Below are 24310 nucleotides of genomic sequence, written 5' to 3'. Positions count from 1 at the left end.
TGCATGGTGTCTGCATGATGTCCACTGGCCGACTGGCGGGCTGCATGATGAGCTGAAATAAGACATCTGCTGGCTGGCTGGCTGCATGATGTCTGCAATAGATGGCTGCTGGCTGGCTGCTTGTACAGCTGCTCCAGGATGACTGCTGTGCCATGATGATTCCTCGCTGACCGACTGCTGGGTGACTGGCTGCATGATGTCTGCCGAAGAGAAGCTTGAGAACGCCGTGAGAGTAGTATGGCCAGATGGTGACGTTGTGCAAGGGGGAGCCGACAAGCGTAGGGAAGGGGAAGTTATAATAAAAGGTGTTCGCCTAAGTGCGGAAGAGTAAAGGTTGGAGTCGAAGGTGACATAAGTGAAATGACAGGGGTGGGTAGACAGTAGCCATCATCGAAGGTGATACGTGTGGGAAGAGGAGGAGCTAAGCGAGTGGGAGTTGTAAGTTGACGAAGAGTGGGAGGGGGTGGTGGGGAATGTGCGGGACGTTGAGATATAGCAGCTACGGAAATAGGAGGACTAATAATAGGGACGGAACATGTCTTAGGAGGAGATGGGGTTCGCCGGTGACAACATGAACAGCAAGAAGTGTGACGTTTTAGACGTAAGTACATGTAGGTAATGCAAATACAGAGAAGCAGCAGAGCTATGAAAATTAAGAAGAGATAGGTGGTTGTATGTGCAGGAGATTTTACAAGGTCATGAGGGGTAAGTGCACGAGCCTTAGAAGTAAAACATAAGAAAAGGGGAATGTGTAGAAGTTTAAATTGGTATATGACACCTAGAGTGAGACATGTGAGCCAGACAAAAATTATAATGATAGGAAAATCCGCATGTCTGTAAAGTGGAGTTATAGGAGGGATGTCAAGAACTTTATATTGGGAGAGGTTAAGGTGAGGGATATGAAATGTCCATTGTTTATGATAAAGAGCCGTTGCATTCACAAGGGGGGAAATCTTATAATGGGTGTCGAGTAGAAAATTGGGATTGTTGGTCCAGGCAGCAGGAAGGATATGAATTGTTCGGTGGATTGTTGAATGATCGAAACCACAAGGAAAAATAGCATGAATTTTGATATCGGGGGTGATAAGTACATCTGTACGGCAAGCCACGTGTAACAATACTGCACCGGGTTCGTGAAAAGTGGTAAGATTATAATGTAAAGTGGAGCCATTAGCATAAAAAAAGGTGATGGTAGGAGGAGGATTAATTATTGCATAAACATTTAAATCTAATTTGACCACATCAGTGAGGTGGGATTCGTGACATGTGTAGGTACACCCATTCATCGTATCAGCCACGGTTGTTGCTTGAATCAATTTGGAAAAACAGAAATTGAGCCCATCCTGTCTTCCTGTGTGAGAAGGCAGAAGGCACAATTTCTGTGTATGGACCTGACAATTTTCAAGGTCTGTACCGCTAATAGTGACAACATTATGAGAATCATCAATGGCGATATACGATGGATTATGCGACACTACGCATGTTAAATTTTGATATGAAAAGGGGACAGGGATTAAAGTTTATATTTCTTCTGAGTGGAAGTGATAGGCACCTTCAACTCAATATTGACAGCATCAGCAGAAATTCTGCATTGGGACAGTGGTATCTGATAATACATGTCAATAAGGGTGAGAGGAATCGCTATATCAAATCCAGTAGGAAGAATATTTTTTTGAATCTTTTTCAAGTCTCGGTGCAGTGTTGTTTTAGATACTACATGTTCAGAGAGAAAATGATGTTTACAATTGTTAATGGTATTCTCATATTCAAAAAGGGTGAAAATTTGGCTAAGCTGTAAGGTTAGGGTCATAAATTCGATGAGATATGCCTGTGCTTGATGCGCATCTTTGATTGTTAAATTTTTGAGTTTATTAATTAATGCTTCCTGATTTCTAGCCAAATTATCAGAGTGATTAGCATATTCAGTAAAAACATCCTCAATCTGATGTTGGAAAGAGTGAATTTCACCAGTTAAATTTTGATAGAAAATATGATTAGCTTGCAGTTGTAGTTTAATGTTAGATATCGTTTGTTTTACTTCATGAGCATTTTGGAATAAGGGTTCTAGTTGCTTAGTAGTGGCAAAATCACAGCAATAGTTAGCAATGCTACTTATAAAGCCAAGGAGTGCACGTTTTTGTCTAACGACGGAAGTGTTGGGAGTGGGTCTTGTGAAGAGGGAAAGGTGTGAAAAAAGGTGTGAATGAAAATTTTGGAGTTGGACCGCAAGTTTACATTGGTTGGAATCTTCGTCGCCTTTGTTGCACATGGCATTATGTAGTGTTGATGGGAAGTGCTGGGGTTTAGGCATTTCTAATTTCACATTATAGTAGATGGGGATGGTATAATGATAAGGGATGGTTCCTGGTAGTTCTTTCAGATAAATTCCCGAGATGATTTTCACATGTTCAGTCGCCGTGGTGACCGAAAAAATGAGGGAAAAAAGGGAAAGTAGTAACATTACTGCCATTGTCGGTAGTGAATCCTGAAAGGGACAAAGATACAAATTTAAAACTGAGTTTGCATAAAAAAAAAATATCATGTATTAAGCATGAGATTTGTGATGAAAAAAATGTTTTCCGAGTTAGCTTCTCAAATAAAAAGGTAAAAGAGCACTAATGATAAATTTGAAAAGAGAAGGAATAACAAGCTGTAATGCAAGAGATTCTCGAGACTGAATAGTTTATAATATAAACTTCTGCATTTTTATTTGTTTGTAATTTATTACCATTTGTTTACGTTTTGCGCTCCGCGATGTATTTGCTGGAGCCGAGGCGATTGCTACATCGTCAGCGAGTTTTTTTTTTTTTACCATCTGCTTGCTGCAGACAGAAAAAAAAATCGCGTTGTCTCAAGCGAGTGAAAATTCACGTACTCAACCAGTAGTCAGATGAGAGACTACGTTCCTGATTGGCCGTTTTTACTTTCTACTTCTTTATTATTATTTTGTGGAATATTAAAAGTTTATTTTAGTCTTCGAACTTGCTTTTAAAGTTAATTCCCGACTCTTTTATGTGTACAGTATTTGAGGAGGAGGGAACAGGAAGAAGAGGGTACTATGTGAATCAAAATGTCGGAACTTCCGTTTTTACATGTGCTCGTTGTTGTGTGCGGCTTGGTGAAAAAATCGCGTTGCGAAGAAAAAAAAAATGCGAAAATACAAGTATTATATGGACATGTGGGTGCGAAAAGAATATTTATAAAGTGTGAATGGACTGTGCAACGGTGAAAAATTGAATATTTAAGTGACAGACTCGTCCGAGTCAAGGTGCCTTGTTTTCAAACGGTGAATCGTGATAGCATCAGTTTTCAGTTTGCCACGACCATCGGTGTATTCCACCAAATAGGAATTGGCGTCGTTTTGTGAAATTATTTTCCCTTGAAATTTGTAGGAAGAGGAAAATGCCTTGGGTACTTGGGGATGAGGGGTAGTGTCCAAAATATACACTAATTGTCCAGGGGAGTAGGTTGTTTGTTGTGTCTTTTTGTCGGCACATTGTTTTTGCTGCTCAAATCGCTTTGCTAAATGTTTGTGTGCTAGTTCTCGAGCGGCTTGGAGTTGTTCTATTCTCTGTTCATTAGAGTGGATAGTGGTGTTGGGATTAGTAGGGAGAACAGCATCTGCAATTAACCTAGGGTGTTGTCCAAATAGCAAAAAATAGGGGGAATTGTTCATGCCAAGATGTGTACTTACATTGTGGGCATGGGTCGCGCTAGCCAAAAGTTCATGCCATTTACCTTGTTTTTGTACCACATAAGTTTTCATGATGGATTTCAAGTAGTGAAAAGATGATTCGACGACACCATTTCTGAAGTGGGCAGCAGTATCAACAAATTTTAATGTGACACCAGTAATTTTGGATAATTCCTGTATTAATTTGCTACAGTTCGGGGAGCTCCTGTCAAGCATAATCGTCTCTGGAAGACCAAAAATGAGAAAAACATGCGAGACAAGGGCGTTAGCTATTGAGTTGGCATCATGGTTGGGAAGGGTTGTAGTTATGGCAAATCTGGTACAATTGTCAACAATGGATAGAAAATATTTGTGTCCTGTGTCAGAGGTTGAAGTCAGTGGTCCACACACGTCAATATGTATTTGGCTAAAGGGATGACTAGCGGGTGGGCTCGTTTGCAGTGTATGTTGTATGGCTCCGTGAGCTCTTTTTGCTACTTGACATTCAGTGCATTTGCGTACTGCAGCGTACACATATTTCTTTAGATTAGGCCAATAGTAGCGTAAAGAGAGATGGGAGTATGTTTTAGCAGCACCTTGATGTGCGGCCATCATTTTGTTACAGTGAATTAATTGAAACACTTCTTATCTTAGTTTTTGGGGAATACATAACTGTCTTCTATAGCCTGGTGAAAATTTAGTGTTCCTATAAAGAATTCCATTGTCAAGAACAAATGAGTAGGCTGTTTTCTCTAATTTGTGATCAGCATCTGGGTGGTTTTCATGAATTTTGATTAATGCTTGTAAGTATGGGTCCTCTCTTTGTGCCGTACCTATGTCAAAGTCATCAGATTGTAACATGAAGACTTGATTTAGTATGTCCTCCTCGTCTGTGTCAAGGGAAGTGTCTTGTGCTGTGTCGTTGGGCAAGGAAGGGGCTGGGTCTACAGGATTCCTCGATAATGCATCAGCAATACCATTCTGTGATGATGGGATATGGTGGATTTGGAAGTCGAACTCTTGGAAGAAGAGTGATCTTCGAGCAAGGACCCCGGACAACTGTTTTGTTGTTCTAAGGTAAGACAATGCATGGTTATCTGTGAAAACTATAAAGGGTGTGTTGATTAAGAAGAATTTGAATGATTTTAGGACATAAAAGGCAGCTGCAATTTCAAGAGAAAAGACGTCTGCTTTTTTCTCAGTGTCTGTAAGGTGTCTGCTGCAGAAGGCTATCGGATGTAGTACTCCATCATCATCCTTCTACATAAGACAACCGCCCATACCCTGGTAGGACGCGTCGATGTATACGCATGAAGTTTGCTTTGGGTCATAAGGTCTAAGAATGGGTGCGGAAATAATTTTGTCTTTTAATGCCTCAAAGCTTTTCTGATGCTCTTCATGCCAATGAAAGTTTACTTTCTTTTTGAGTAATTTGAACAAACATTCTGCGGGTTCCGCAAACCCTTGTACATAGCGTCTGATGAAATTGCATATGCCTAGGAAAGATTTCAAATTCTTCTTAGATTTAGGTGGAGGAAATTCTTTGATTGCACGCAGGATGTGATCAGAAATTTGGAATCCCTTTTGCGACACAAGATGGCCTAAGACTGGAATTTCTTCAAAGCAAAATTTACATTTATTTGGCCCTAGTTTCAAATTGGCTGCACGTAATTTAGCAAAGACTTTATGTAAAACTTGTAGCATTGCGTCAACTGAGTTTGTGTAGCAAATTATGTCATCCGTATATGCAGATATCTCAGAACTATCTATGCCAGATAGAGCCATAGACATTACATTGTTCATGACCTGACTACTTGTCTTCAATCCCATTGGCAGTACTTCATACTCGTAATTTCCACAATTACTAATTGCAAATGAGGTCATCTTCTTTGACCTTTCTGTTAATTTTACCTGAAAAAATGCCGATTTAAGGTCAAGGGTTGTGTAATATTTCTTGCCTGCCATGTCTGCTAAAATGTTATCAATGTTAGGTGTTGGGAGAGAAGAGGGCTGAATAATTTTATTCAGCGCCCGAAGGTCAGACACCACGCGGAACGAATTGTCTCGCTTGCGCACTAAGAGAACTGGGTGTCGGAATGGACTACCTTCTGACCTGCGAATGATTCCATCTTGTAAGAGCTTGTTAAGCTCAATTTTCATTTGCTCTCTAAGATTCAAAGGGATGGGGTATTGTCTCATATAGGGAGGTTGATTGTCGCCAATGTCAATGTCGTACTCATAAATTGGGGTTGTGGTGAGTTTATCGCCTTTCCAAGCTAAAACATCAGCATAATCAAATACTAACTTTATGATTTTTTGTTTGTCTGCCTCTGATAAGTCAGGGTTAATACTAATGCAAGATGGGTCAAATTTTTTCTGACTTTCCTTCAGTCTTGTGTTTTCTGTATTGTCTTCTGTGCATGCGTATGTAGTGGTAGTCGTATCAGTGTTGGATGCGTCTGTCATGTCTGCTAAAATGTCACATGGGGTTGCTTGGCCAAGTGGGGTGTTGGATTTGAGTGTGACTGCTTTCTCTGAGGGGTTATGAATTAGTAACAGAGGGGAAGAAGTGTTAAGGAGAGCATGGGGTATGAGGATATTGTATGTAAGGAGTGTTTCCTGAGAGGGTGTGAGTAGGATATTGTGGGGGAGGGGGGGAGTGATGGAAACTGAAACATATGTTCGGGTTCTAGGTTGTAGGGTTACATTTTCTGGGATTGTTACTAAACTGTGTTGGTTGCTAGTAGGGTGTAGTTTAGAAAAAATTACATCAGGGATGGTGTAGGTGTGTGATTTTGTGGGAAGGTTATAGTTTGGAATATGGCCTAAGCGTCTAAGAGTTAACAGGTTAGTACTAAGTGAAATGTCACAATTTTGTGTCTTCAAGAAGTCATTGCCAAGGAGAGGAGGTAATTCTTTGGATTGCACAACTCTAAAAGGGTGGGAGTACCTATATCTTCCTATGTGAAGGGGGAGTATTACAATTTCAGAGATAGGAAGTCTGTTACCAGTGACGCCTTTAATAATGCTGTGCATTTGAATTTTCTTTGCATTGGGTGGAATTAAATGCTGAGGACAAATACTAATCTGGCTTGCGTTGTCAATCATAATTTCTAGTGGGCTATTATTTACATGAGCTTGAATGAAGAATAGGTTGTTTTTTTCAAGGATAGGAACTGTGTCAAATTTTGTCTTGCGTGTGGATCCGTCCCATCGATTCACACGGTTTTTCAGTTTAAATCGTCCTTGTTTTCATTGTTTGGGTTATAAAAACAGTCCCTGGTTGAGTGATTTGAACGGAAACAGATCTGGCATTGCGAAAACTGTGAATTTTGTTGCCCCCCGGCTGAATTATTATTTCCACCTCGAGATCTGAAATTACGTCTCATGCCGCGAGTAGAACCTCTGCGATTGCCATTCCCCTGGCCGTAAAAAGTAGGCCGGGTCTGAAATTGATTACTGTTATTTGATTGTATTTGATCTGCCAGGTTCTGGACAGTGTGACACAACGCTTCAACTTTATTTTCTAATGTTAAGGTTTGCAATTGGTTCGTGACTGAATCTAGTTGGTTCGCTGTTGAACCGCCAGATGGCAAAATTGCGTTGCAAGACTGGGAAACGGCCGCGCTGGTAGAACTAGCGGACTGCGTGTGTGGAGCTTGACTGGAGGGGAGGGAAGGAGGGGCTGTGGGCGTGGTTTGGACTTGCCATGAGTTGGTCGGGAGAGCTGGTGTAGCTTGATAAGATTGCTGCGGAAGAAAGTTGTATGGAGCTTGAGAGATCTGCGGGAGGGGGGTAGGGGGGGAATACGTCACAAATGACGAAGCAGGCTGAGGTGTGGGGAAAGGATGCGTGTTGCTGACCTGTGGTTGCGTACAGCTGGGAAACTGAGGGGAGGCTGTTGCTGTTGCGTAAATGGAGTGCATGTACTTAGCGGCATCTATCAGTTTCATCGCTTCACTTTGTTCCTCATTGCGTCTAGCTTGAATCAGCATGTCTTGCCTTTCTTGATTCTGCAGATGTGCAATAAGAGAACTTGTGTCGGTGAACTCTTTGTCTCCTATCGCAGCGATGTGTTTAGATCGAAGTCCCGACACAACATAGGAAAGGATTTGAGGGTTCGTCGCTTGCGGGAAGAATTGAAGGACGAGATTTTTCTTACGAATAACATAATCATGAATGGACTGGTTAATTTCCTGCTTTGTCTCTAATAAAATTTGGATGGGCATGCTGACTAAGTGACTGCCTTTAAATAATGAAATTAATTCTTTTTTGATTTGCGGAAAGGTGAGGGTGTTGAAGTTTGGCTGCTTCTTGAGATCGTTCAAAAATGTGAGCGCTATGTCTGCGAGGAACAATGGCAACATTTCGCGTTTTTTATTTTCCTCCCACGCCAAAGCGCCCGCAATGCTATCGAACTTTTCAAAAAACTGCTCAACTTCTTGAGGGTTTTTTCCTGTGAAGGGGGCGGGGTATAAACCATGGGGTATATTTATGGACATTATTGACGGGGATGGATTGATGGTGGTAGGGGTGTTAGTTTTAGGTGTACTGGTTTGGGGTTCTGGGTGTTTCTTTTTTCGTTTGGGTGTTTCTAGACCACCTAAAAACTGGGGATAATCGGGATGTTGAGCCTTGGATCTGGTTATTCTGGGGGAAGGAGCGGGGGAATTAATAGCGGAGGCTAAGGAGAGAATCTGGTCAAGAGAACGGTCTAGCTCTTCGTGAAGAATAATTTGGGATTCGTTCATGCGAATTTAGGGAGGGGGAATTTTTATGCACTTATTCACAAGAAATGAAGGATAGTGAGCGGAAGAGAAATTTTACGAGTGGGAAGTTTATAATACCAAGTGTATTATCGAAAAAGAAGAATTTCTAGGGTTGCTGCTGTGTGCGGCGGGGATTTTAAATTATGGGGTTTTGAGTGACGTAAAAAAAATTAAAATTTTCTGCAATTCCACGGAGTGGAGCCGGCTATCTCCACCATGTAGCGTGACGTCGGGTAAGGTACGGGATCGAGTCACGCCGGGACGTAGCTCAGATAAATACAATAGGTCTTAAGTTTGACTTGGCTAACCACCTCTACCCTTAAGGAGACTGATGAAGGATTGTTGGGAGCCTGTGTTGTTGAACGCTACTCACCCCTTGCTGTTGGTCTGGCCCTCCGCTTCTGGCGTCGGCGACGGTGACAGGTGTGCGCTAGAGAGATCGAAGATGACGATAAGAGACGGCAGGCAATTCGGCGACTTGTTTTATTCTTGCAGATTCTTCGGTTGGCTTAATCCGGACTGCTTGTGGACTTCTCGCTTGTTGCCGCCTCGTAGTGTCGCGATCTCTCAGCAGGCCGTCGTCCTCTTCTCGTCGATCAGTTTGGTGGTGATATTGGAGCGAAGTGAGAGATCGATTTACTGTCTCCAGCGGTTTTATACATTGGATTTGAGTCATAGGTTGGTGGACTTTGCACCTCCACTGTGCACCTGGGGTATCCCTGGATGCAGATGGAAATTTACAGTGGGGGTGCACTCACCGCTGGCGAGGGCCGTTGCCTTGCTGAGTGTGCAGAGCCGAGTGGAAAATTCTTGTTGCTCGGCTCTGCATCCGGTGGAATGTGGGGTGAATGAGCGTTCAACTTGCGAGCTTCAGAGCGATGTTTGAGGCAAATTAATGTTTCGACTTTTATGCTCCCAATTCCTTCATCAATATATATATATATATGGATATAATATTCTACCTGTATCTATATATATTAACTTATATTATTTTATTCTCATCTATATTTTATCTATCTACATCTACATTTTTCTATCAATATCTCTATATCTATATCTATATTATATATATATTCATATCTATCAATATTTTTATCTATCTACATCTATATCTTCCTAAATCTATATCTACTTATATCTACATTTCACAATCTCTTTATATATGTCTATATCTATCTACCTCTTCACCTATATTCATATCTATCTATCTCTAAATATATTTTAGTCTATATTTATAACTATCTACATAGATATATATAATCTATCTATATATAAATATATCTCAAACTTTATCTAACTATATATCTATATCTATCTACATCAATCTATATCTAAATTTCTCTATCTCTATATGTATTTGTTTATCTATCTATTTATAAATCTATATTTATATTTATCTATATCTATATATATTTCCTAACTATTTCTATAACTTTATACATAGATATATATAATCTATCTATATGTACATCTATCTATATCTATTTACATCTATATGTAAATGTATCTTTATCTTCTGTCTGTATCTATCTATTTCTATATCTATATATATATCTATCTCTATATCTACTTTAAACCATATTTATAAATATCTATGTAGATATAGATATAATTATATATATCATTCAATATCTCTATCTATCTATATCTACATCTATCTTTATCTATCTATATTAAACTATATATTTTCTTATCTATATTTCATTTATATCTTTATCTATAATATATGTATCCATGTGTATCAATATTTATATCTATCTACATCCATATCTTCCTAAATATTTGTGTATTTATATCTACATTTCACTATCTCTTTATATATATATATATATATATATATATATATATATATATATATCTACATCTACCTATCTCTTCACCTATATTTATATCTCTAAATATATTTCAATCTATATTTATATTTGTTTACATAGAAAAATATATAATTTTAAATCTATATCTATTTACATATACTTCTACGTGTATCTCTATCGTCTATGTCTGTATCTATATAATTCTATATCTATATATATCTATCCCTATATCTATTTCAAACCATATTTATAAACATCTATATAGATCTAGATAAAATTATCTATATCTTTCAATATCTCTATCTATCTTTATCTATCTATCTCTATACATTTATATATCTATCTATCTATATATATATATATATATATATATATATATATATATATATATATATATTTATATCTATCTATATTTACATGTATCTCTATCATCTATGTATTTATCTATTTCTATATCTATATATATGTAATTCTATATCTTTTTCAATTTATATTTATAACTATCTATATAGATATATATATAATCATCTATTTATATGTATCTATATTAATCTATATTTATTCTTATCTATATTTTATCTATATATATATCTACATTTTTCTATCAATATCTCTATATCTATATTCATCTGTATCTATATCTATATCATATGTATCCATATCTATCAATACTGATATATATCTACATCTATATCTTCCTAAATTTATATCAATTTATATCTACATTTCTTTATCTCTCTATATCTATATCTATTTATCTATATCTATCTCTATATATATTTCAATCTATATTTATAACTATTTACATATTTATATATATAATCTATCTATAATTACATCTATCCATAGCTATATCTATATATACATATATATCTATAGCTATTTCAAACCATATTTACAAATATATATATAGATATAATTATCTATATATTTCAATATCTCTATCTATATCAACATCTATCTATATCTATCTATTTATCTATCTAACCACCTACATGTATATATATCTAACTCTATTTATTTAATATATATTTATAACAATCTATAAAGATATAGATATAATTATCTATCTATATCCATGTATATTATCTTATATATTTTCTTATCTATATTTCATATGTATCTATATCTATACTATATGTATCCATATCTATCAATATTTATATCTATTTACATCTATTTCTACATGTATCTCTATCGTCTATGTCTGTATCTATCTAATTCTATATCTATATATATCTATCCCTATATCTATTTCAAACCATATTTATAAGTATCTATATAGATCTAGATAAAATTATATATATCTTTTAATATCTCTATCTATCTATATCTACATCTATCTATATCTATTTATATCTATTAATATTTATATGTATCCATATCTATCAATATTTACTTCTATCTACATCTATATCTTCCTAAATATATTTCAATCTATATTTATAACTATATATATATATATATATATATATATATATATATATATCTGTAACTATATCTAACTATATATCTATATCTATCTACATCAATCTATATCTACCTTTCTCTATCTCTATATGTATATCTTTGCTATCTATCTATATATCTATATTTATAAATATCTTCATACATCTTCAAATATAGATATATATTGTAATGCAATTTTTACAATATTTATATATATTATATCTAGATCTAGATCTATCTAAATATGTGTCTATATCTAAATCTATTTATATCTATATCTATTTTTACTTTATATATATATATATATATCAATCTATATTTATAACTATCAATATAGATAAAGATATAATAATCTATATATATCTTTTTACATCTTTATATAAATATATCTCTATCTTCTATGTCTGTATCTATATATTTCTATATATATTTATATATATTTATATATATATATATATATATATATATTTACTTTAAACCACATTTATAAATATCTATATAGATCTAGATAAAATTATCTTTATCTTTCAATATCTATATCTACATCTATCTATCTATCTATCTATATATATATATAAAAGTAGTTATGTTCCCGGATATAGGCCGATAAATCAATTGATTGGAAAAGATCGATGAAAGATCAATTGATGATAAAGGGCAGTGAATAAGCAAGCATTGTTTGGATTTGGAGGGAGGCCAGAAATGGGCGTGGTTTGAGATATGGGGTTGGATTTGTTTGGTTTGTAGGGTATAGGGAGATGGTGGCGTGGGATGGTGAGTGAGAGTGTTGCCTTAGAAAGGTGAAAGGTTACAAATGAGAGTTTGAAATGACGAAATCAGGATGTGAGTGGTTGACTGTTGGGAGATATGGAAGTGGGGTAGAACAAAGGTGGTATTGTGGAAGTTGTAAAGGTTAGAGATAAAGTTCGTTGTATGTTTCCTGGAAATGTTTGTGCGTGTTTATCGATAGTGGTGTCATTGTATGTGTGGTTCGTATAGGGTAACGACCGATGGAGGGAGAAGTAAAAAAGGAAAAATTTGTGGAGAAACAGGGAGTAAATAAAGTAAATAGAAAAAAGTACAATTTGCGTTAGAGGATAGTGTGTATTGTATTCCGGGGTGGAAAGAGGATAGGAGGGGTACGTGGGCGTTGGACGCTTTGCGCGAGAGGGTGCGCAGAGAAAATAGCTGCGTGATAAGCAGGGAGAATGAGATATATAAGGACGATTGATCTGTTTATGTTTACATCACAGTGAGCACCCTGTGTGGCCATCGTCTTCTTCCAGAGACTACCTTTCAGAGTCAGTTTCGAATAGATACTATCGGTGATCTAACAGGTATATCATAGCAAGTATATGATTATTGATTTTTACGTTGTTGTAATGTTTTGATTGATTGATCGATTCATTGTTTGGTTTAGTGTTTGAAGTCCGTTTATGCACAGTATTAACCTTAAAGTAGAATGCGAACATTGGTTGATTGACTTAATGTTTTAAGTCCACTTTATGCACAGTAAGGTTAATACCGGGTATCGAACCCGGGGCCTTGATTACAAGGCAACGACGCTACCACTGCGCCAAGATTATTACGTTGTTGTAATGTTTTGATTGATTGATCGATTGATTGAGCGATTTAGTGTTTTAATTCCGCTTTATGCACAGTAAGGTTAATCGGGACTGGACCTGCGGTTTAAAGTAGATTCCGAACATTGATTGATTGATTTAATATTTTAAGTCCACTTTATGCACAGTAAGGTTAATCGGGACTGGACCTACAGTTTAAAGTGGGATCCGAATCGCTTTGTGTCTCCACCGGGTATCGAACCCGGGGCCCATGATTACAAGGCGACGACGCTACCACTGCGCCATCGGAGAGACCATTTGTAATGTTAATGCAAGAATTATTGGATTATTGTTACAACTCATTACGACGAGATGATGTAAGAGGTATATCTTTTTTATTTCCAGTTTTCATAAAGTAGAAGAACAGTTTACGAAAACTTTGACCCCACCTCACCGTGTATTCCCGGATATCATCGAGGAGACCGACACATCAGAAGTTGAAGACGTGTAAAAGTAAAAGGTGAGAAAAAATATTACCTATATTTATTGATAGGCTATAAATCACCATCCTCTTCATCGGTGATATCGATAATAGAAGGCGTAGCAGGAGGAGACGGTGACGCCGCAGCAGAAGAAGGTGGCGTAGCAGCAGGAGACTGTGGCGATACAACAGGAGACGATGGAGCAACAACAAGAGGGGGTGACACCGCGGCAGGAAGGGGTGGAACAGCAGCAGCAGGAGGAGGAGATGGTGCAGCAACACCATTTCGGGCGAGTTCCAAAAGAGGTTCCGGCAGCAGCCCGAAGAACCGAGCGGCTCGTTCTTCGTGGTTACGAAGGAGCCTGAAAAAAGGGAGTTAGAATAATAATATTTCATAATCACACATAAATCTGAAAATTACGGAATTTATATAGGTGGGGGTGATGATTTAATAGATATAATTGAAAAAATGATATCACCTTGCCTGTATCTCGTCGATCTCTGCCTCCAACTCTCTTCTAAGCTGTTCCCGTCTGGCGATGAATCCGTTGTTTTCGGTAACGATATGGTGGAGTATTTCCACCATACGTTGTCCGACGCATTCCAATTCACCGCCTAAACGGTCACCGGCTGCCTGTTCCTTCACTTTGACCCCTACCACTCCATCCGTGTAACGGCGAAATGCCCTCTGCAGGTTTCGGATTTCTTCCTGTACATCGGCGTTAGCCACATACAGAAGGAAGGCCTCTATAAGGGCCAACCCCCGATTGTTCTAAAACAAAAATGTATAACTGTAATCAAGGTGTACGTGTGATATATCTAACATATTTTTTTTATATTTTCAGATATGGCATCCCTACCATTTGAATTCAATGTTTTGCATGGGAATCTAAAAGATACAGAACATTCCAGGGAACGAAGAAATCTGTGGTTCAAGGTCCAAGCTCCTCAAGTGGAGAGACAGATTGCATGCTACATAGATTTCTGCGAGGAGAACGGATTAGCAGAGAACCTGATGAAAAACCTGGAGGAGGTCTGCCGTGATATGGAAGTCGAAATCGATACGCTCACTAAAATGTTTAGTTACATATCAGAAAAAAAGAACACGTCCCCAGTATTTGGGGATTTTTTTGGAAAATGTAAAACAGGCACAGTATGTGACTTCTCATCTATCCCTTCGTGTATGTTTTGAAATGATGGAGGTTTTCAAAAATATTCGGAAACAAAAAAGGAGGAGACAAAAAAGAACGATGAAAAGGAGATGGAGAGCAAAATGTCAGAACTTCTAAAAAAAATAAAATTGCACAATTAAATACTAGCACCGCTAATACACTAACACTTTTGTCCGATTTTCGTTTGTCTACACCAGAAAAATTACATGAGAAAGTGTATAGGTAATTTAGTACATGAAATGTAAATAATTGTAGAGACCGGTTTTGTATATGTATTGTAAAATACAACTAGATGGATCTGAAATGTTCATAATAAAATATATTCAGAAAATATGTTATTTTTATATTAATATGAAATACCTGTATGTTAGTTACGTTTTTCTCATAACACATTGGTGACATAACTGTTTTATAATCAGACTTCCGGATCTGCTATTTCATAAAGAAAAAAATGGTTCGAATCCTATTTTAAACTGTAGGTCAGGTCTCCGTGACACTATGGTGACATGCCTCATAATTAAGGTCCCGGGTTTGATACCCTGTAAAAATACACAGCAATTCGAACCCTTGATTTTGATTGGTTGTTTTAAGTACACTTTATGCACAGTAAGGCTAATCGGGACTGGACCTGCAGTTTAAAGTGGGATCCGAATTGCTATGTGCCTCCACCGGGAATCGAACCCGGGACCCTTGATTACAAGGCGACGACGCTACCACTGCGTCATCGGGGAGGCCAATTAGTGGGAAACATATTTTTCGTACTGTTTTGACGTTCTCTGAAAGTATCCCTATGTATCATTTTAAAGGTTAGAGGTTACGTAGCAATTAACAGTCTCGAGAAGAATTTCACAGTGATTCTCTGTTACATTTGAGAGTATTGAGAAATAATGAAGGAGTCGATAAACTCTCGAGTCTTTTTTATTCTCCGGTGTTTATAAATTCTGTGTTTCAATGTATCAGTAGACGCAATGTTTAGAAGTTGAGAACGAAATTTTAATCAACAGTTTTGAGATGAGGCTAAAGGTTTACAAGAGGAATAAACCCTGAGGAGGTTATTTGCGGCCGATCTTTTACGAAACTACACAGAAGACACTTTAAAAATATGGAACCGGGTTTTGTGTCAAATGATGTTTATTGAAAACAAGGGCCGGGCTGGTCCCTGGGAAGTGATGAACAACCTTTGGTGAAGTTATCACTGTATGTTAAAAACCAGTACCGGTCCGGACCCTTTGAAAAATGGTGAATAGGCATCGGTAAAATTATTCCTGTACGTATGTTGAAAACCAGGGCCGGCCCGGTCCCTGGGAAGTGATGAATAACCTATGGTGAAGTTATCACTGTATGTTAAAAACCAGGGCCGGTCCGGACCCTTTGGAAAATGGTGAATAGCCATCGGTAAAGTTATTCCTGTACGTATGTTGAAAACCAGGGCTGGCCCGAGCTCTACGAAACGATGAATAACGTTTGGTGAAGTTATCACTGTATGCTGAAAACCAGGGCCGGCCCGGACCCTTTGGAAAATGGTGAATGACCTTTGACCCCGACCTTTCACTTCTTTTTTTTTTTTTTTTTTTTTTTTTTGCAAATTTTTAAATCGTTATATCTCTGTGCCTAATTGAGATAGAAGGATGATCGATAGGTCGTTGAACTCGGAATAAAGTCCTCTTTCTATTGGAAAAGGTTTCATCATTCTAGGATCAACAGTTTTGTACTTCCTTTATTACCAATCGTAGATTCCCCTTCCGACCACTCTACTAAAAGTCTCGATGTGCAGATTCCAAATCTGTAACGGTTTTCAGGCTAACTCAATCAGCAACGTGACTATGCCCCTTTCAAATGTTTAGGTTTTTTGAAATTTTGCCAAGTTTTAGTTTATCTGACAATTCGACCTCTGCAATTGTTGTTCTAGTTTATTAGAAATATCTTTTAATTATCAGAGAGTTTAACCTTGTTCATAGATAAACAGAAGGAAACCTTTACACATTTCTAGAAAGTTTACAAAACAGTCAGTAAACCGTTACATATATCATTAAAACAAAAAGGGGTCATAGATACCGGAAAGATTGTTACTCATTTCCTGGAAGTAGTGAGTAGTTTCTGGAATGCTATTATACTCCTATCATGGACTTACAGTTATCTGCTGACGAATTGTTAGTGTCATATCGTAACGGGTATTACAAAACAGGTGACCAGTTACGAAAACTACTGGCGTACATTGCACAAAGGATAATTGAAGGAGAGACTGTCTCTTTAGTTGAAGAGTATGATCAATTACTACGGGCGGTAACAACAACAACTACACCCGAACTTTTCGGAAAAGGAGCATCATCGCCACCGATTATCCACACATCCAATACTGCATCATCTCAAGGAACTTCAAGGAATGCCGTATCCAGACCAGACCCGGAACCTCTACCTGGACCGTCTTGGAGAGAGGACCCCTTACCGAAAGTTGAACAGTCACCTCAGAATATTTCTGAATCAAATAGAAGTGGTAAGAAAATAAAACGTGATACAATACCTTGTGAACACATAGGAAATCTAGTGTTACATAATATTCAGGAACGTGAATACCCTAAATTTCGTTCCAAAGGACAACGTGTAGAATTCAGATTCTCACATCCTCCAGAAAATATTGACCCTCACAGTTGGATTCGTCAAGGTGTTGAAAACCTTCTCATCTATGTGAAAAAGAATGCTAAGGACGGAGATAAAATACGTTTAACACTATCTAACATATCCGACCCAAATGCAAAAGATATTTATATCGGGTGGCATAGAAGTGATCAGTTACATAGTGATATGGTATGGACTGTTATGCATAAAATACAACAAAGTGCAAAAACATTTTCAAGTTCAGACCGTCTAATTTTGCGGGCTGACCGTGTTGATATACCTGTCGGAGGAGGAGGAGACGGTAAGCGTGCCAATTGTTTACCAAATTGTATGCTAAGTACACTGAAGAGAAGTGTACCAAATAGAAAAAAAAAACTTTTGTTTAGCTGAAGCTCTGGTTATAGAGAAAGCCTATGTAGATAAAGATCCATATCGTATACACAATATAATAAAAAATCTTCTTAGACCTGTTTTTGAACTAATGCGAAAGGCAGGTGTAAATCTAACAGACAATACGTGTGTCGGAAGTGGAATTCCTGAAATCAAAAAATTTCAACAAGTTCTTACAGAATATAATACCACTGTGTACAATAACCTTCGTGATGTTATATATATTTGTTTTGAATGAGAGGTCGAGAACGTCTCCAAATACATATATCTTCTATGCGACAGTACTCGGCAGCATTACGATGTTACTGTGAACCGTGTTGGAGCTTTTGCAGCAAAACAGGAATGCCTGGGATGTAACGAACTTATATTTTGTAAACCACATATTCATCAGTGCAAACAAATGTGTTCCATGTGCCGCGCAATCCCTCCATGCGTACCTGAAACAGGAGTTTATAAAACATGTCAAACATGTCACAGGATTTTCAAAAAATGAGAAATGTTTTACAAATCATGTTTCTACACTATTTCGAAACGGTACAGTATGTAGTGAAATCCAACAGTGTCCTCGATGTTTTAGAATTGTTCTCACAAATAATTCGTATGAGAAAGTACATAGGTGTAACATGAAATACTGTACTGTCTGTAACTGTGTGAAACCTATAAATCATATGTGTTACATGTCCATTCCAAAATCTAAACAGAATTCGAAATTTCTATTTGTGTTTTATGATTTCGAATGTTATACTGATATTCCGCACTGTGATAAAGGATGTCTGAAACTGAGACAGAATTTTCTGGATATATGTAAAATAGATATTTTTAGAAATTATATCACTATAGCATCAGCGTGTTCATTAATTTACAGACATAAATTTATGCCCGCTGACACTATAGGAATAATTCCTAAAGGAGGTTACCATCATGCAGATAAAATGTCAAAATTTGCGTTGAAATGGTTGACCTATGTTGAAGAACAGAATCACATAATACTTCTCCACGGTGGACGTACTCGTGAAAAATATGTTTTAGGAGGACGTTATAAAGTAGATGGATATCACGAGGAGACAAGTACAGTGTACGAAGCGCTTGGATGCTTCTGGCACGGTTGCAGAAGATGCATATCAACAAACAGGGATATGTATCCTAAAGATATCACGGAAGATGAACACACCCAGGAAAATGATGGTCAAACCAATAGTGACATGCTAAACACTGCAGCTTTTAGATACGAAACAACATGTCGTAAACTTGCAGCTTTACGTTCTGAAGTATATCGTGTTGTCACAATGTGAGAATGCGATTTTGATAGAATATTAAAAACTGATCCTGAACTCGATAGACATCTATCTACACACCCTATTGTCTGCTGTATTCCTTTAAATCCGAGAGATGCCTTATACGGTGGAAGAGTTGAAACAGTCAGAACTTATTACAGAATCAAGGAAAATGAGAAATTACAATACAACGATTTTACAAGTTTGTACCCTTATGTGAACAAATATTGTACCTATCCTGTAAGGCATCCTACCATATTTTTTAGGAAATTCTATTCTTCCAGTCGATGAAGTTTTAAACATGAAAGGACTTGTTAAATGTACAATTCTAACCCCTACAACCCTTCTCCACCCTGTTTTACCCTCCAAAATAAATGGAAAACTGATGTTTGTATTATGTAAAGAATGTGCTATCACGATAAAATGTGAAGGTATTTGTGAAGATTCAGATGAACAGCGTGCACTTCCAGGAACTTGGGTTATCGCAGAAGTACGTAAAGCTTGTAGTTTAGGTTACAGAATGTTGGAGATGTCGGAAGTGTGGAAATATGAAACATCTATGTATAATCCTGTTACACAAACTGGAGGACTGTTTGCTGAGTATGTCAACACATTTTTGAAAATAAAACAGGAAGCCAGTGGGTGACCTACTTGGTGTCAAAACAGAATGGATAAAGAAAAATACCTACAGGACTATTTTGACAAATAGGGGATTCTATTGGAGAAAGACAATATTGAGATCAATCCTGGAAAACGTACTTTGGCTAAACTTTGTCTTAATTCTTTATGGGGCAAATTTTGTCAACGAGATAACCTTTCCCAAACATCAATTATCAAGGAGTCGAAAGATTTTCTCGATAAAATGACTGATCCTAATATAATTATTGGAGGAGTTATATTTATCAATCAGGATACTGTTATAGTAAACTGGAAATATGTTGAAGAGGCAATCACCCTGAACAGAAAAGTAAACGTTCCTATTGCTGCTTTTACGACATGTCATGCTCGTTTGAAACTGTATGAACTTCTTGAAAAATTGGATGACAGAGTATGTTATTGTGACACAGATTTGGTGATTTATATAGATAGTCCTGAAATGGAATATCATCACCGAACAGGTGATAAATTAGGGGACCTCACCGATGAATTGAGTAATTTCGGTCCCGATGCAATTTGTGAAGAGTTTGTCTCAACAGGACCAAAATGTTCCAGTATGAAAATTATAAAACCTCTTTCTGAACCCCAACATATCTGTAAAGTTAAAGGGATCACTTTAAACACTTCCACATCAAAATTGGTCAACTTTGATACTATGTGTGATATGATGAACAATGAAAAATCTGACGTTACAGTAGAAAATATCTTTAGAGTTAGAAGAACAAAACAGTTTCAATTTATCAGTACAAATGAAAAGAAATTGTTTCAGCCAGTATTAATGAAACGTTTTTTTGACCACCAACATTTATCATTTCCTTTCGGATACCGTACAGACTAGGTTATAAATATGTCTGTAATCCTAATCTGTAATACGGTAATAGGTATTGTAATACTTTTTAACCTATAGGTCCAAAGTTCAAGATTTTGTTCCAGTGTTTTTTATTTTATATTGTATACTTGTATTATATAATCTTGTACTAAATAAATATAAAATGTATTAATAGTCTGGTAAACCGTCATTTTCTTTCAAGTTCCTGGATACAAATCTGTAAAATTTTTGCTTAACATAAAATGTTTCCTAAACTTATCCATCCTTTTACAATGATGGTTTGTGGAGCATCAGGAAGTGGAAAAAAGTACTTTTGTAACAAAACTTATCAATTCTATTTTTTCTTTTGTCGAAAAACCTGTTAAAAAAAATAGTATGGTGTTACGATCAGGAAAATAGTATCCCAAAAATATCGGTGATGTGGAATATCATAAAGGAATTGTTAATTGGCAATCATGGAACGGAAAAACTCCCACCCTTATAGTGCTAGATGATCTTATGATGGTTGCTGAAGGAGAAAAAGTTGCAGACCTTTTCACGAAAGGTAGTCTCCACAAAAATATTTCAGTTGTTTTTTTAACACAGAATCTTTTTCACCAAGGAAAAAATTGTAGAGATATTTCTTTGAACGTAAAACATTTTGTTATATTTAAAAATCCACAAGATATGAACCAATTTACTGCTTTTGCACGACAACTTCAACCTCATCGCATGAAGGAACTTGAAAAAGTATATATAGATGCAACAATAGAACCTCATAGTTATTTGTATATTGATCTTTCCCAGTCAACACCGGATCCTTTACGTTATCAAACAGATATTTTTAATACAGATCATTCAACCATATATCTTCCTCAGGAATGCCTGAAACCTCGAGATGAAGAAAACGAGGAAGAGACGTACCAACTTACGTTCTAAACAGAATATTTCTTTTAAACCACATTCACCTTTTTTGCACATATTGAAAAATTCCCCAACAAAAGTTCGTAAAACATTATTGAAAAGTGCTCCAAAAAAAAACAATCCGTTTTATCAGTGAATGTTGTCTGAATGTTTTAAAAGGTAATATAAAACTTCGACCGTCTGTAAAACATCGTCTAACACCTTACAAAACTGTTTTACGTAGACTTGTAAAACCTAAAGTAGATATCGAAAAACGAAGAAAAATTCTTGTTCAAAGAGGAGGGTTTCTACCCCTACTTTTAGGATCTCTACTATCAGGTCTTCTCGGAACTCTCATTCCACATTAGAGATGACACCTGTTTACAAAAAAATGATTGTTCTTTCACGAGAACAATTGACACGTATTCGCGGTTCTGAACAGTCTATAAATCAAAAATTATCTATTCTGGATAAAAAAAATGAACGAAATTTTTAAAATGAAAAATATACCAGATGACCAGAAATGGCGCCTTTATAGAAAAGAATTGGATGAGTATTTATGGTTGAGTCGAAAATCGAAAAAAAATTAGAGATTCCTATTATCCAGGATAATGGTGATTCTAGTATTTCACCAGGATCAACGTATTTTCCTCCAAACCTGGTAGAAACATTACCACGTAATAAAAGACAGCAGTTAGAAAATATTATTGATGAGTATCAATCTACAGCCCAACGTCTAATCGAAAAAGATCAGGAAAAAACACTTCCGAACCCGAGATGTTTAAATTTTTCATCGTCATCATCACCAACGGAGATTCCTGGTCCGTCTCGTAAACGAAAACCTGCGAAAAAAAGAAGAAAAATGTTGTCTTACGTGTTTCCAGAAACACTTCACAATTTTTGAGAACACCTGATGCATACAAACTCGTTCCTTTAAGAAAAGGTCGTAGACAGAGAGACCAATCATGGGAGTCCCTAAAGTAAAACATGAGAAAATTCTTGCTAGAATATATTACGATCCTCAACACAGAGCCTCATTTTCATCTGTGGATTGTTTATGGAAAGTTGTACGAGATAGGAATATATCTCGTGATACAGTAAAAAATTGGTTAATGCACCAGGAAACATACACTCTCCACAAAAGTGCACGAAAAAGGTTTCCTCGAAACCATTATAATGTATGGAACATAGATATGCTCTGGGAAGCCGATCTTAACGATATGACATGGATACAAAAACATGACGACGGATTTAAATATCTCCTAACAGTGATTGATGTATTTTCAAAATATGCTTATGCATTACCCCTAAAAAATAAAACAAGTAATTCTGTAACCGAAGCTTTCAGAACCATTTTTGAACAAAGCAAAAGAAAACCTGCCACATTACAAACAGATCAAGGAACAGAATTTACGAATTCTGTGTTGCAGAATTTTTTGAAAAATGAACAAGTAGACTTTTCGATCGCAATTAACCACCCTGTAAAAGCAAGTATAGTGGAACGATTTAACAGAACGTTAAAAGAACGAATGTGGAAATATTTTACATCAAAACAAACAAGACGTTACATAGATATTTTACCTCAACTTCTTAAAGGTTACAATACTGCGATTCATAGTTCCATAGGAATGGCACAGCAAGATGTAAACGAAACTAATGTTTACACAGTATGGAAACATCTCAATAGACACAACAAACGTATCTCACACACAATTACAGATTTGAAAGTTGGGAACATTGCGCGAATTTCTGTTGTTAAAGGACATTTCGAAAAAGGATACGAACAATCGTAGTCACGAGAACTTTTTAAGATTCATTCCGTCGTTAAACGGCAACCAGTACCTGTTTACATATTGGACGACTTAAATGGTGAACCTGTAAAAGGAACATTTTACAAACATGAGGTTCAAAAAGTATATTCGAATCCCGACGAAGAGTATAAAATTGATAAAATTCTAAAAACACGAGGTAAAGGTAAAAATTTAGAATACCTTGTTCATGGATCAAGGCATCATCGCATTTCGAATCAGTGAGTTCTTCTTGTTCAGTCAGAATGGATGATAATTTCTATATCTACCTTCCATCGTCTTCATCAGAAAAATATTTTTCAAACAACACATTAACTCATTTTACTGTAAAATTGGTTAAAGGTATCGATCTGCCTCCAGATTTATGGGAAGTCGGATTAGCAGAATTATGTCATTCAACTCTTTATGATAACGTTCTGGAAACAGATTCAGGACAACTAACATTTCCTGTTCGAACATATACAAATGTTGACGACTTGATTTCGTCGATCGTAACTTCCCTTCCCGATAATCGAGAAACACGAAAATCTGTGCTTTACAAATTCTGGCATCTTCTGGCTGACCCGCAATGGAGTTCATTCGAGTCATCTGTTTCTACAGATAACACACTATATATTAACGATCAACCGTTTTATTTTCCTGCAGCTACTTATACAATAGATGATCTTATTTTTTTCTGAAAACCAACCCTGCAAATGTAGCTATTCCTACTCATCTTCGATTCTATTTTAACGCTGCCGTATAAAAAAAACACTTTTCCGAAACAGGAATGCTCGACCCTGAACCCGATGCCTCTGTAGACAATACAATAACACCACTAGATTTAACAGACGACTATGCTAAATTTCGATATGATATATTAAAATCTATCTATTCTTCGCACGTAATATCTAATAACGTTGTCGATAAAAATCCTTACATATTTGTATATTCA

Source organism: Lepisma saccharinum, chromosome 2 (genome assembly GCF_977018435.1).
Source record: "Lepisma saccharinum chromosome 2, izLepSacc3.1, whole genome shotgun sequence".
NCBI lineage: Eukaryota > Metazoa > Arthropoda > Insecta > Zygentoma > Lepismatidae > Lepisma > Lepisma saccharinum.
Note: the sequence above shows the minus strand (reverse complement) of the source record.